At 36.5% G+C, this 14474-nt stretch overlaps 1 protein-coding gene across 1 annotated transcript in view; it reads right to left on the bottom strand.

The window, feature by feature from the left end:
• The window catches only part of RAB8B (RAB8B, member RAS oncogene family), a 77425-nt gene that overhangs the window by 23321 nt on the left and 39630 nt on the right, over positions 1-14474 (bottom strand). The window lies entirely within an intron of this gene.

Here is a 14474-nt window from a genome sequence, read left to right as displayed (position 1 = left end):
AAATCCTTGCCATGTCTCTACACGACGGTATTGTGATAATTGTACACTGCTACATTGTATTCTTTACTGGTTCTAGAGGTGGTTCTACTTCCATATTGGCCACCCCCACAAGACTACATTAATACATTGAAAAAAATTAAAGAATGGAAACTCTAATCAGTATAGTAACCAACCACAATTCCAGAGGGCTCATGATGAAGCATGCTATCCACCTCCTGATAGACAGCTGATAGACTCAGAGAACAAACTGAAGCATATTTTTTTTCTTTTTCTTTTTCTTTGTCAGCATAGTTAATGTGGGGATTTGTGACTGTGAATGTATTTGTAATACCTTTTGTTTCCTTTGCCTTCTCAATTGGTGAGGGAGGGGAGGAAAGAGGGAGAGGAGAAAATTCGGAAAAAAAAATAAACTAAATTGGATTTTTTTAAAAATGAAGAAATTAAAAATATTAAATAAAAGCTCAGGAAGAAAAAATTCTAAGGAGAATAAATAGGTTAGAACTGAAAGTGGCAAACCTTCTAAGAAAGAGCCTCCAAGAAAAGTAAAATGTATTAAATAGAAATCAATGACTCCATTACACAGCAAGAAATATTAGAACAAAGCAAAATAACTGAACAAATAGAAGAAAATGTAAAATATACGATATAAAAAAGTAACTTAGAAAAAAAAGTCTGGGTGAGAGAAATTAAGACTCCCTGAAAATCACAAGTCAATAAGCATTTATTAAGTGCTGCCTATGAGGCTGCTAGAAGCAGCTATGGCTCAGTAGGTAGAGCACCGGGCCTGCAGTCCACAAGACCTGAGTTCAAATCCAGCCTCAGATAACTTACTAGCTGTTTGACACTGGGCAAGTCATTTAGCCTCTGTTTGTCTTAATGCATTGGAAAAGGAAGTGGCAAACCATTCCAGTATCTTTGCCAAGAAAACCTCATGGACAGTATGGTCCACAGGGTCACAAAAAATCAGACATGATGGAACAAGAATGAGGCTGCTAGGTGGCACAGTGGATAGAGTATTGGACCTAGAATCAGGAAGATCTGTACTCAAATCGAGCCTCAGACATTTACTAGGTGTGTGACATCTAGGCAAGTCACTTAACCTTTGCCTGCCTCAGTTTTCTTATCTATAAAAAAGAAGATAATAATAGCATTTACTTCCCAGGGTTGTAGTAAGGATCAAATCAGAAATTTATTTGTAAAACACTTAGCATAGTGCCTGGCACATAGTAGGAACTTAATAACCCTGTCCTTTCCTCCTATGTACCAGACACTGTTAAGCAAGACGTCTGCTCTCAAGGAGGTCACAGTCTAGTGGGGTAGATAACATATAAACATCCTGTGTAAATAAGATATATGCAAGATAAACTGGAAATAGTCCAAGAGAAAGCCTATCATTAAGGGGATCAGAAAAAGCTTTTTATAGAAAGCAGGATTTTAACTGGGACTTGAGGGAAGCCAGGAGACAGAGACGAAGAGGGAGAGAATTACAGGCAGGGGGACAGTCAGTGAAAATGCATGGAGTTGGGAAATGGAGTGTCATGTATGATGAATAGCAAGGAGGTCAGTGTCACTGGATCTTGGTGTACATGGAAAGAAGTAAAGTGTAAAAAGAATGTAAAGAAAGGGAGAGGCCAGGTTATAAAGGGCTTTAAAAGCCAGAGGGCTTTATATTTGATCCTGGAGGTAAAAGAGAGCCATTAGAGTTTATTAAATGGGGGTTAGGGTTGGTGACATGGTCAGACCTGTCCTTTAAGAAGATCAATTTGACAGATGACAGGAAGATGGATTGGAGGGAGGAGAGACTTGAAGCAAAGAGACCAACCAGCAGGTTATTGGAATAGTATTATGAGTGAGGTGATGAGGATCAGCACCAGGGTGATGGCAGTGTCAGAAGAGAGAGGACTACGTATAAGAGAGATGTTATGAAGCACCTGGCAACAGATTGGATATGCAGGTGAGGGTAGTGAGAAGAGGGAATGGAGGAGAAAGTAAGGAGTTGAGGGTGATATCAAGGTTGCAAGCCTGAGTGACTGGGAGGATTATGGTGTCCCTGAAAGTAGCAGGTAAGTCAGGAAGAGGAGAGGGCTTGGGAGAAAAAAATACAGAAATAATTTTTAGACATGTTGAGTTTAAGATATCTCCAAGACATTTGGTTTGGGATGTCCAATAGACAGCTGGAGATGAAAGAGTGAAGGTTAGAAGAGAGATTAGGGGTAGATAAACAAATCTGAGGATCATCTGCATAGAGATAATTGAATCCAAGGTAGTAGAAGAGATCATTAAAGGAATACCATAGAGAGATAACAAGGCCCAGGACAGAGGACTGGGGGACCTCTACGGTTAGTGGATATGATATGAATGAAGATTCAGCAAAGGAGACTAAAGGTCAGACAGATAGTGGAACCAGGAGAGAGCAATAGCATGAAAACTTAGATAGAATAAAAAAACCTAGATAGAGTGAAAAAAGAAGAGTGATCGACAATATCAAAGGCTGGAGAGAGGGCAAGAAGAGTAAAGATTGAGAAAAGACCATTAGATATGCTAAGTAAGAGATCATATGCAGATTTCTGAGTCATCTCCATAATGTTGACAACTGAATGCAAGTGATTTGAAGAGATACCAAGAAAGAGAAGAAAGAGAGAGAAGAGAAAAAGGACTTGGGGTCACCCATGCATAGGTGGTAAAATACAGATATGCCCAAGGATCCAGCAAAGTGGACTAGCTGGGGATAGAGCAAGGACTAAATCCCAGGCCAAGGAGGGCTCCTGACTCACAAACCAGGGTTCTATTCACTGCTTCCCTTGTGTGATGTCGGGCAAGTCACTTAGCTTTTCTGAGCCTCAATTTCCTCATCTATGAAGTGAAGGGAATAGACTAGATCAGTGGTGTCAAACTCAAACAAAAATGGATCCCAGGGCTGTATAGGACTTAGCCACAATTTAGCATTATTTCTATTGTACTGTATTTGTATTCATTTTGTCAAACATTTCTCAATTACATTTTTAACCTGGTTGCGACCACACTGGGTAGTTTTTTAGTCTGCTTGACCTCTGGACTAGATCACCTCTAAGATCCTTTCAAGCTCTAAGTGTATGAGTGAATGCATTGATTATTTTTTGTGAACCAAAAACTACTGCAAAATTACTTTTGGTACTATTATTCATGGCTATGGTCCATGGGAATATAAATAAACATAGTTTTGTCTGTTAGATTTCAGAGTCCCCAAGAAATAGAGAAAGCAGTTTACGAATCATTACCAAAATATATGTTGAAGGGCTAAAATGTAACATTTCCCCACTAAAGATTTTTATTAAAGTTGGTGAAAATTCACAGCAGCCTTTGGTAATCTTTAGGTCATAAAGCTCAAGTTTTAATAATTTTGCCCACAGATATATTTTATTTTATACTTGTGAAGGAATTTTAAAATATTTTTAAATACCTGAAATTCTTTATTTGCAGCAAAGGTGAGATAAAATATATGAGATAAGTTATGGACTAAATTTTTGTTTTTCCCTTAAGAGAAAGGATTTTAATAATCTTTTGCATAGAAAAACAGATTTCAGAATTTTATTAACACTAAATAATTATTAATGGAACTATTCTTTGTAAAAACATAGTCTATTAACCTGTTTTCACAATGTACCTATTTATCTTGTTTGTTAAATCACTCAATATTTTTCTGAAGAAAATCACTTGGGATCCCCAGGTTTCTATTAGAACTCCCAAAAACGAAACTTAGCTGAATTTTTAGAATACATTTTAGTATTAACTTGGAAAAAAACATGAACAGACCAATCATTTCCAAATGAGTCTAATATGACCACAATGGAGAAAAAGGTTTATAAATAACTCAAGTATCCAGCAAACATTCTGAACTTGAAAGAAAATACTGAATACCAAACACATAATCGGAAAACTAAAGAAAATAAAATTAACCAGAAAACTTTAAATAATTCCTCTGCTCATCTATTTTGTGAATAGGAAATGGTAAGCTGAACTATGTTTACAACATAAATTGATAGTGATATATACTACCACTTCCTGTGGAACAGGCTATATATCTGTTCATTTCAATAGTGGTTTTCTACTTAGTACTAAATTAAATGCAATACTAGACATTGAGGATGGGCCAGCTACAATAGCAAATTCAAAGCATGCTAGCAAGAGGCAAAAATTAATGTATGAATTATAAGTATGAAAGGATTTCTTCATTTTTGTTTTGAGCCAAAATAATTGAAGTTAGTAATATAACTAGGCAACTCAATGCATCTTACAGATTAAAAGGTAAATTATCTACTTAACTCTCAAACTTTCTGATAGGAGATAAATCATATGACAACTAATAATAAAAACAAAAGCACATACCTATTGCAGATAAAAGGTCTCTAAAACACTAAAAAGCATCAAAATGTGAAAAGGAAAGGGGGCAGCTAGGTGGCACAGTGGATAGAGCACTGGCCCTGGATTCTGGAGGACCGGAGTTCAAATCCAGCCTCAGACACATAACACTTACTAGCTGTGTGACCCTGGGCAAGTCACTTAACCCCATTGCCTAGCCAAAAACAAAAACAAAAAAAAATGTTAAAAGGAAAAACATGAATAGAAAATAAAATGCAATTATATTAGTGTGAAAATTCTGATGAGAATGTTATAGAAAGGTTTGGTTTTTTTTTAACTTGTATATCAGTCAGCAAAATTTATTTGGCATGCCTATTACCATTTGAGAATGACAAAATTGATGCACGACAAGTCTCTCGCAAATTTTATACATTCAAAATTAAAAGTGTAACTAACTGCTACTCAGTCTGGAAGTAGTAATATGCATGCCAATGTCAAAATATTAGCTGTAGAGATCATTAAACAGATATTTTAACTTTTGTAAAATTTCTTGAAAAGCATTTACATTTTGTCAAATGCTCAAATTCTTATCTAAAAGTCCTTGCAGAAAAAAGGCTTTAAATATTTAAATATTCCTAAGACTTCAGTTTCTTTCCCTACCATAAATTCATGACAACCTGTAACAAAAACAAGACTACTGAAGTTTGCTATTCCTTTTCTCAATTCATTGTTCCTTAGACGATGTATCTTAAAAACTAGAAAACTACTTGAGTCTATTAATCTTCTAAACAGGGGATTTCCTTGTTTATACTTTCTGCATAAGGGTCAGCTATGACTTTCATCTAAGTTGGGTCCCTTTAAAACTAAAAGATGAAGTAAAATCACTATCTTTATGATCTATTGCATAAGAAAGTCCAACTGGTAAGTCACTGAAATTATCACTGGAAAAAATAACACATCAATGACATTTCCTCCAAAATACACAGAAACTACTTCTTTGGACCCAAGCATTGAACATGTATTACACTTTCCATTAATTCTGAAACAAGTAAAATTTTTTTTTAAATTGTAAAAGTATTACACATAAAGAATAACAAAGCTAAACAGAACTACTGAATTAGATTTTACCAAAAAGAAAACTTTGTTTAAAAAAATAGAAGTTAGGATGCATATTTTAAAAATCATATAACAATGGGGTCTGAAATAATTACCTGTTTCATTGTTTTGCATGAAGAGTCCCAAAGTCACCCTACCCCTGCAAGTATTAGTTTCATACCCTTCTAAAAGATATAAAATCAAATAATCTCCTTTGCCTAGTCGGTATGATTCAGCTGTTAAGAAAAGGAACATTCTTTTAACAATGCATAAACTAATGTCTGGAGTGGAAAAAAATGAAGTCATTCTACCACCCAATCCAAAAAGAAAGCTGTGCCAGATGTGCAACTCACAATGCTAAGGATCCTGTTAGCTCTTTATGCAAACCCAGTATTACTATCACTGAACTGTTACAAAATTAAGTGGTACTTAACAATCTACCTACCATGGCTAGTATAACAGATGGGTAATTATTACAATCTATTGTTGACTAACAAGGTTAAAACAAACAGATGGAACACAGGCAAGTGAAAGGATGAGAGAAAAATCAACATCAGTGGCATAAAAGAAAGATATTTTCCAATTAGGCAATAAAAACAACTCCTCTTTCCATCTTTTCTTCCCTTGCTCCTTCCTTTCTGCTTTCTTTCCTTTCTTCTCTTTTCCTCCTCCTTCTACCACTATTAATAATGATAATAATATTAACATTTGTACAGCACTAATTTAATGTTGGTAAAGCACTTTGTATATATTAGCTTATTTTAAAATTCAAATTTATACTACTCTAAAATCTAATTATTCTGATATAAATAAAATACCCTATAAAATAAGATTTCAAAGTGTATAACACATACCCTAAAATACATGCATAGTCTAATAAACTTATATGAGCCAATTAGATATATACAGAGAGAGAGAGAGAAATATGTCCCAAAATAATTTTAAAAGCATTGTTTTCTCATCCTTGGAGTGATAAATAATTCTTCAGCATAATAGGATCTTAGAACTGTACAACCCTGTTTGGCTCTATGAAACAGACCAGTAATATTATGTAACTGGATAGATGCAAAGGAGAAGTCTTTACTTCAGTCTGAAATATTAGTTATTAGCTATCACTGATACATTATACTACCAAAGTCTGGACTGAATGTTAGAAAGCCCCATCAGTTATTTTCCATATCCCACAGCTAATTTAAAACAATGTATTCCCATGAACACAAGTAATAACTATATAAAATACAAAAATGAAGGCAGTGCCAAAATATTCTTTAGGGGCCTTTACATTCTTTACTGACATCCATACAACACCAGGCCAAACTACCTCCACAGGAGCCTATTTTATTAAAGGCATCCTATTGCACTGACAAACATTTTTCATCTAGTTGAGAGCACTATGTAGAAGTCAATTATTTCCAGAGAGGTGAGAAAAGAAAGTTTGCTTTTGTAAAAACCAAATAACAACAAAGCAGAATCCTTCAAGTTTTTTCTTTGTTTAAAACACTGAAGTATCATCAGCATTTATGAAAGATGTTATGTATCCTGCTTCTTCTAGCTCTCCCTAAAATCTTAGTTAAGAATATCCTCATACACTTACTTCCTTTTACCCATATATTTCAATATGTATTGCTATTTCCAAACAACTGGGTATTAGTACTAGGATCACTGATTTTGTTTTAACACTTTGAGCCTCTTGGGCAAAAAGAAACAATTTTTAAAGACATATAGTATGTGGCTTAAAAAAATCAAATACCAGGAGTCTCCAACTTAAAAATATTTATGAATGATAACTATATATGAACCAGTTTCTTGTCCCCTCTGGGAACAACTGCTTTTAATTTCCTTGTTCAGAACATCTGGAAAATAACTGACTTAGAGATATGCCATCTCTCATCCAAACAGAAAGGTGACTTTTTCTCATGCAGATACAAGACAGAAATTGTTACTGGCATCCAGGGATATCTACCTCTACAGCCCTGTCCAACAGAGCCAGTGTACCTGGATGCCTAGAAGTGGAACTTGGTGTACATTCCACTACGGAAATAATGTTATACACAGTAAGTAAGTGCATTTGTGTTACTGTTATTATTACTATCATATATTTCAGACATATTATCAGTAAGGCTTTTATGGACTGGCCTAACACCCTATTGTGTAACACACTATACCTATTATGAAAATGTATTTTGAGTGCCAAACCACTCACTTACAAAAGGACTTGAGGAAGAATATAAACATCCTCAGTTGGGGACTTAATTATCCACTAAACTGATAATTTATAGTTTACTCTTCTGAGTCCATTTGTCTTACTTCACAGTTTCATTTTGTTTGTTAGTACTAGCAAAAGGGGCTTTGGGCTTATAAAGATAATTAAGAGGTTTTACTTATTCATAGCTCAAGTCAAGTCAGCAAACATTTTTTAAGCCCCTACTATGTGCCAGGCAGTGAACAGAGAGTGTTGGAGTCAGGGAGACTCATCTTCCTGAGTTTCAAATCTGGCCACAGACATTTTCTAGCTGTGCAACTCTGAGCAAGTCACTTAACCCTGTTTGCCTCAGTTCCTTATCTGTAAAATGAGCTAGAGAAAAGAAATGGCAAACCCATCCAAGATCTTTGCCAAGAAAACCCCAAAAAAGGAGTCACAAAGAGCCAGCAACAACTGAACAACAACAACAAAAACCAAAGTACCAGGGATACAAAAAAGCCACACAAAAGACAAGGAGGGAGAGAAGTACAATTTCAGTTAAAAATATGGGAGGAGGGAGAAGCTTGAAAATAAGGATTTTTGTAATTAATTTACACTATAATTTATTGATCATCTGCAACTAATATAATTATGATAAGAAAGAAAAGGGTAACTGAGTCCTCCTTATTAAACTGAATCCAGAGTTTAAAAGCAACTCTGTTAAATATTATGTTGGCTATCCTATCGCACCCACAAAGCTCCTGAATGATTTTGCTTTGTAGATTTTCCATTTCCTCTTCATTCTGTAAGAAAAGACCCAATTCTCAGGACCCCTTATTATAATCATGTTGTTGAGGGGTTTTATTGTTGTTGTTTTTAAAGAACAGAGTGCAATGAGGAAAAAAATTAAATCTAATTCCTGAGATTAGGGTGAGGGGAAGTTGCCTCAGCTCATTCCAAGGGCAATATATATCTACACACACACACACACACACACACACACACACACACAATATGTCATGTTTTAATACCGTATGCTTAAATATACTTATTTACACAAATCTCTACTTTATAAGAATTTCGAACTGACTTAGCAATACCCTCACTGCAACTGCATGAAGAAAAACAAACGAAACCACCCATTCACGTGATTACTGTATTGGACAAGAAGTAATTTTAACAAGGTCATGAGAATCAAGCCGGAGGCAAGATTTCCACAATGAGTAGTCACAATTTCTGGGTGCTGAGGTTGGGCGGAAGACAGTCATTCTGCCAGGAAGTGCACCAATCAGTGATGCAAAGAAGTTAAGAAATATGGCAATGACTATGTAAGTTTTTCACCCTGAAAAGTGCTGAGGCATATTCAGCAGGATGGGGTTTGCAGAGGGAAATATCATAATGAACATAAGAAACTGAAAAATAAACAAACAAAAACCCTCACAACTATCAAGTTTTACTTCTTTAGAGCAGAAGTTCTGAGCTAATAAGGTATTCTAAGTTCAGTGTATCAGAAGGCCATCTGAAGTAGTCAATCCAAATTCTGATAAGCAAAAGACTTTTTCAGTACTCAGGACAGAAATCTATATTAGTCTTTAAAACACAGAAGGTTTCCCATATAGATTATAGAACAGAAAATAGGGCCCTTTCCATTTTCATTTTAGTTACATAGCAAAATGTACTTTTTTTTTTTAGAGACAGAGTAAAAACTGGTACAAGTTGTTCAAAGAGGATAAAAAAAAATAAGTGAAGGCTATTATATCTTAGTTAACTGTCCAAAGGGGATGCTTGAAGAAAATAAAGTTGACTAATGAAAAGATTTAAAGATCACATTCCATGTTCCACTGTTTTAAGTAGATATTAATAATGGATGATATACTGGGGGATGATTTCTAAATGATTTTCTATGATACAAAACTCCTTGCAGTAATTCTACCATATCAACATGTAAGCATATAATTATCTCTCCCAACACTTAGGGCAAACAAGTAGCTTTTGTCTATCACAAATAACAAAAATGGTGGCTGTGATTTTTCACTGTTTAGAAAGCCTGATTTAGCTCTTTGAAATTGAGATGCCATATTAAAAAACATACACAGGAACAAATACCAAAACACCCTCTCCACCCCTGCCATATGCCCTTCTAAGCTCTCAATAAATGTTATAGTCTTAGCAAATTTAAAATTAATTCTGAATCCCATATTATTAGAATATTGCATTATAGAGTAGATAATATAAAAATTAATTTTCAAGGATTGGGATATTGAATCTAAGGTTATGAAACCCACTAGAGATAAATAAAAAGTCTCACATTTTAGTGAAATCAACTTCACAATGAAGAAGGCACAGAGGAGGCATCATTAGGGAGAAGTTTGTCTGAAAAAGGCAAGGGAAGTTTCAGTGCACTACAAGCTCAATATAAGTCAGCAATGTGATGTGGCAGCCAAAAACACCTAATATGATCTTGGTCTGTATTAAGAGAGGTATTAACTCCTAGAAATCATAAGTTTAAAGTTACCCTTTCCTCTTGGGTCGGACCACATCGGGAATCCTGTGTTCAGGTCTGGACTCCATTAGTTTAAAAAGGACGTTAAAGGGCATCCAGTAGAGTACTTCAGTGATAAAAGGTCTTGAGACCATGTGTTATGAAGATATGATGAAAGAACAGATATGCTTAACCTAGAGAAGGCAAGACAATTGTCAAGTGAAAGGATGTCATGGAGGCCGCACAACGTAATGGACAGGGCACCAGACTTAAGAGTCTGGATGATATAAGCTAAAATATTGTTTCATACACTTAGGAGCTGTGGAACCCTGAGCAAATCACTTAACCTTTTTGTGCTGCAGTTTCCTCAATTGTAGAATGAGGGAGGTGGAATCAAGGGCTTCTAAGGTCCCTTTCAGTTTTGATCCTATTTTAGTAGGATCTCTCTTAATAGGTTACATGTGGTCCATTTGGCTCCAAGGGCAGAACCAGTAGATAGAAGTTGGAAAGAGGCAAAGTTAGGCTTGATGAAAAGAAAAACAATTAAATATGCCCAAAAACTGAATGGACTGCTTCATGAGGTAGATCTCTCATAGGAGATCTTCAAGGAGGGGCTGGATAAGTACTAATTGGAAATGTTATAGTAGGGATCTTTTCAAGTACTAGTTGGACTAAATGGCTACTGTTGATGTTCCTTTCAACTCTAAATTCTGTGATATACAAGAGCTATGTGTAATATACTTTTTTTTTGATTGCTTGAAGAAAAAGTTATGGCTAGAAAACAAGCACATCATGGTTGTGGTATGCCTTTTTCAAGACGTTTAAGCACAGTTATCTATATTCCCTAACCTAAAAACTCATTGGATAATGTGGATAAAACATCATGAAAGAGACCTCAAGGAGCTAAAATGGCAGTCATTGGTAAACTTTGCAAATGTTATTTCAGCTTCCAAGACAAAACTAGAACCGTGGATGCAGATTACAAAGGCCTTGGTGAGAAACAGAAAAGGTCTGTTTCCTTTTGAAGAGTTTCAGAATGTCATGTCTAGCTCCAGGTGATTTCTATGATTAGTTTAGAGACTCAATCAACCCAGAGGTTTGGGTCCACTCTAGGTTATACCTAGAGATATAGTTTTGTTCTTAATCCATGAGGTTTCCCCAGGTCCAACCAAAAGTGAATTAAAATATCTAAATTAGCTCTGGTATCGATCTGGTTTCCCCAGAGGGTACTGTGGAACAGATATGACTTTTAAAGCATTGAGGTTGCTCTCAAAGTCATTTGGCCTTCTTAAGACCTGATATTCCATGATATCAGATGCATTATTTTTAGACCTTGGTAAACATAGAAGAGATAGTTGAGATTTTGTAAGATGACAGAAAAAAATTCTGCTACAAATTCCAATGTTCTATTATAGAAGAGATAACTGAACTATGAAATAAATAGAAAAATAGTAAAAAAAAAAAAAGTAATTATATTCACTGTTTTTAATAGCTTCTTATGTTAAATATATTTTCTCTTTATTTATTTGCAAGCCTGACATAGAATAGTCTAGTACATACATATGTCTGTGCCTGGGCTTCAAAAGTGGCCCATTATCTACCATCAGGGGCTAAATCACAGACCCCCTTCACTACCAACTTGCAACTTTTCACTCAACTGTAAGTTTCAGGGCAGGATGACCTAATGAACTGGAAGTAGGTATATGCTGACACACTAGTTAGCCAGACCTTCAAAATCAGAAGTTGGGCCCTAAGCCAGCAACATCTTCAAGCTCTGAGCCAGAACAGAGTCACTATCATCATAGGCCATGAGCTGAATCTGACTGTTGGCCTGTTGGCACTACTCCCTAATCCACAGGTTGCCAACTCTGTAGTAAACGGTGTCATAGTGACCTGAAAAAGTTTATGGACTATCATAATTAGCTACTTTAAACACCAAGGTCCCACTCTACTTATCCAACCTGTTATTCTCTAACATAGTCAGGGAATATCCACTTATTAAGCTCTTTCTATGTTTCATGTACTGTACTAAGCACTGAGGATACAAAAAAAAAAAGGCTCAAGTAATTCCTGCTCTTGAGAAACTTATATAGTAATGAGGAAGCCCACATCTAAGTGATCAGGTACATATAAGAACTAGCATTTGGGAGGATTGGGAAAAGGCTCCTGCAGAGGGTAGCCCTTAAGTGGAATCCTGAAGGATTCTAAGAGATAGCAGTAAGGAGGGAGAACACTATAGGTTTGAGAGGGATATCCTGTGCAAAAGCTCCAGATCAGGGGATAGGGTGTCATATGTGAGGAAAAACAAGTAAAGAAGTATGGCTATATCACAGAGTACAGGAAGCTGAGTAAAGTATAAGACTGGAAAGGCAGGAAGGGGCTAGTTTGTGCAGAGCTTTAAATGTCAGTAAATCAGCCAAAATATATTAAGTCCCAAACACTGGGGACACAAAGGAAGGTAAATCCCTGCCTTGGAGGAGCTCACAATCTAATGGGGGATGCCTCCCATTAAAATGCTAAACAAATATTTGATCTGAGAGGTGATAGCGAGCCACTGGGGTTACTGAGTAGAGAAAGGTCAGTCCTAGGCTTTAGGCAACTCCTGTTGGCAGCTGTGTGGATGGGAGTGAAGAGAGACTCAAGGAACCCATTTAGAAACTACTATAAGAATCCATGCAAGAAGTGATAAAGGATAGGGCAGTGGAGCGAGGGGGACATGTAGGAGAAATGCTATAAAAATAAAAACGCCAAAAATTTGGCAACTGATTGGATATGTGGGGTGAGTGTGATTATCAGTTGAGGAGAACCTAGGTTCTGAACCTGGGTGACTGGAAGGATGGTGGTACCCTTGACAGTCATAGGGAAGTTAATAAGAGGGGTGAGTTTTATGGGAAAGATGAGTTCTCTTTTGAATCTTCTAAGTTTGAGATGCCTCCAGAACATCTCGGTCAAAATGTCTAATTAGAAATTTATGATGCAGGACTGAGAGATTAGGGCTGGATATATAGATATGAAAATCATCTGCAAAGAGATAACTGAACTCATGGGAACTGATGGGATCAATAAAGGAGACAGCATAGAAAGAAAAGAGATGAGTGTCCAGGATAGAGCACTGAGGGATACCTACAGTTAGTGTGAGTGACATGGATGAAGATTCATAAGATCTTTTCATCCAAAATGAGAAGGAGCAGATAGTGGGAAGAGAACCAAGAGAAAGCAGTGACCAGGAAGAAAGGCTGACCAAGTCTAAAATGCTGCAGAAAGCTCAAGAATGATGAGAAGGCCAAAAAGAGAACATTACATTTGGCAATTAAGAGATCATTGGTAACTTTGGATGGAGCAGTTTGAGTTGAATGATGCCATATCACGGAAGGTTTAGGAGAGGAAGAGAAGGCACCAAGTATACATAGCTTCTTCAAGGAGTTTCGCTGAGAAGGGAAGTAGATACAGGATGATCATTAGCAGGCATGGTAGGATCAGATGTGTTTCTAGACAGCTAAGAAGCCAGCAGATAGGAAAAGGTTGAAGATAATAAAAAGAAGGGGATGATATTAAGTGCAATCTACTAGAGAAGATAGGAGGGGACAGGATCTCACACAGTAGAGATGCTGACCTTGGCAAAGAGGAGGGTTACCTCTTCAACACAGTTGCAGATTCTTAGTTTTAATCAGGCAGATTTTCTTCACTGTCTACCTCTTCACACTTCCCTCCCCCAACATACACCTATCATACTTGTTTCTGCCTCATTGCTTTATTCACATGGTTTTCTCTGAGAGGATAATTCTCCTTCTGCCTCTTTCTCTCCATTAAAATCCTATCTAGGGGCAGTAATGTGGTACAGTGGACAGAGTACTGGCCCTTGAGCCATGAGGCCCTGAGTTCAGATCTGGCCTTGGACACTTACTTGGACACTTACTAGCTGTGTGACCATGGGCAATTCACTTCACCCCATTGCCTCCCCACAAAATCCTATAGCCTAAGCACCATCTTTCCCAGCCCATACTGATCTCTCAATTCTTTGAACTCTAAGATCACTTAAAGAATCATACAATTTAACTCAGTTGTTCTATTGTTTCAATTGTTAATGTTTAATTTTTTCTTCCTCCAAGTAAATTATAGCACAATACATGGGTGGGGGACCTGCGACCTTGAGGCCACATGTGGCCCTCTAGGCCCCTGAAAGGGCCGCACATCCCCCAACCCTGGCATAATGCATTACCTAACAGAAAAGATGCTCAGTAAGAATAACTACGTGGAAAGAATGGATAAATCAAATGTTAAGTTCCTTGAAGGTGAGAAAGTTGATTCATTGAGGATTCCTACTCTATTCCAATCAGTATTAATCAATTTGATATGATGAGGGTAGTGATTATAAGT

The sequence above is a fragment of the Vombatus ursinus genome, unplaced genomic scaffold (genome assembly GCF_900497805.2).
Source record: "Vombatus ursinus unplaced genomic scaffold, bare-nosed wombat genome assembly UNPS02009205.1, whole genome shotgun sequence".
NCBI classification, from domain to species: domain Eukaryota; kingdom Metazoa; phylum Chordata; class Mammalia; order Diprotodontia; family Vombatidae; genus Vombatus; species Vombatus ursinus.
Note: the sequence above shows the minus strand (reverse complement) of the source record. Positions and strands in the feature narration are given on the sequence as shown.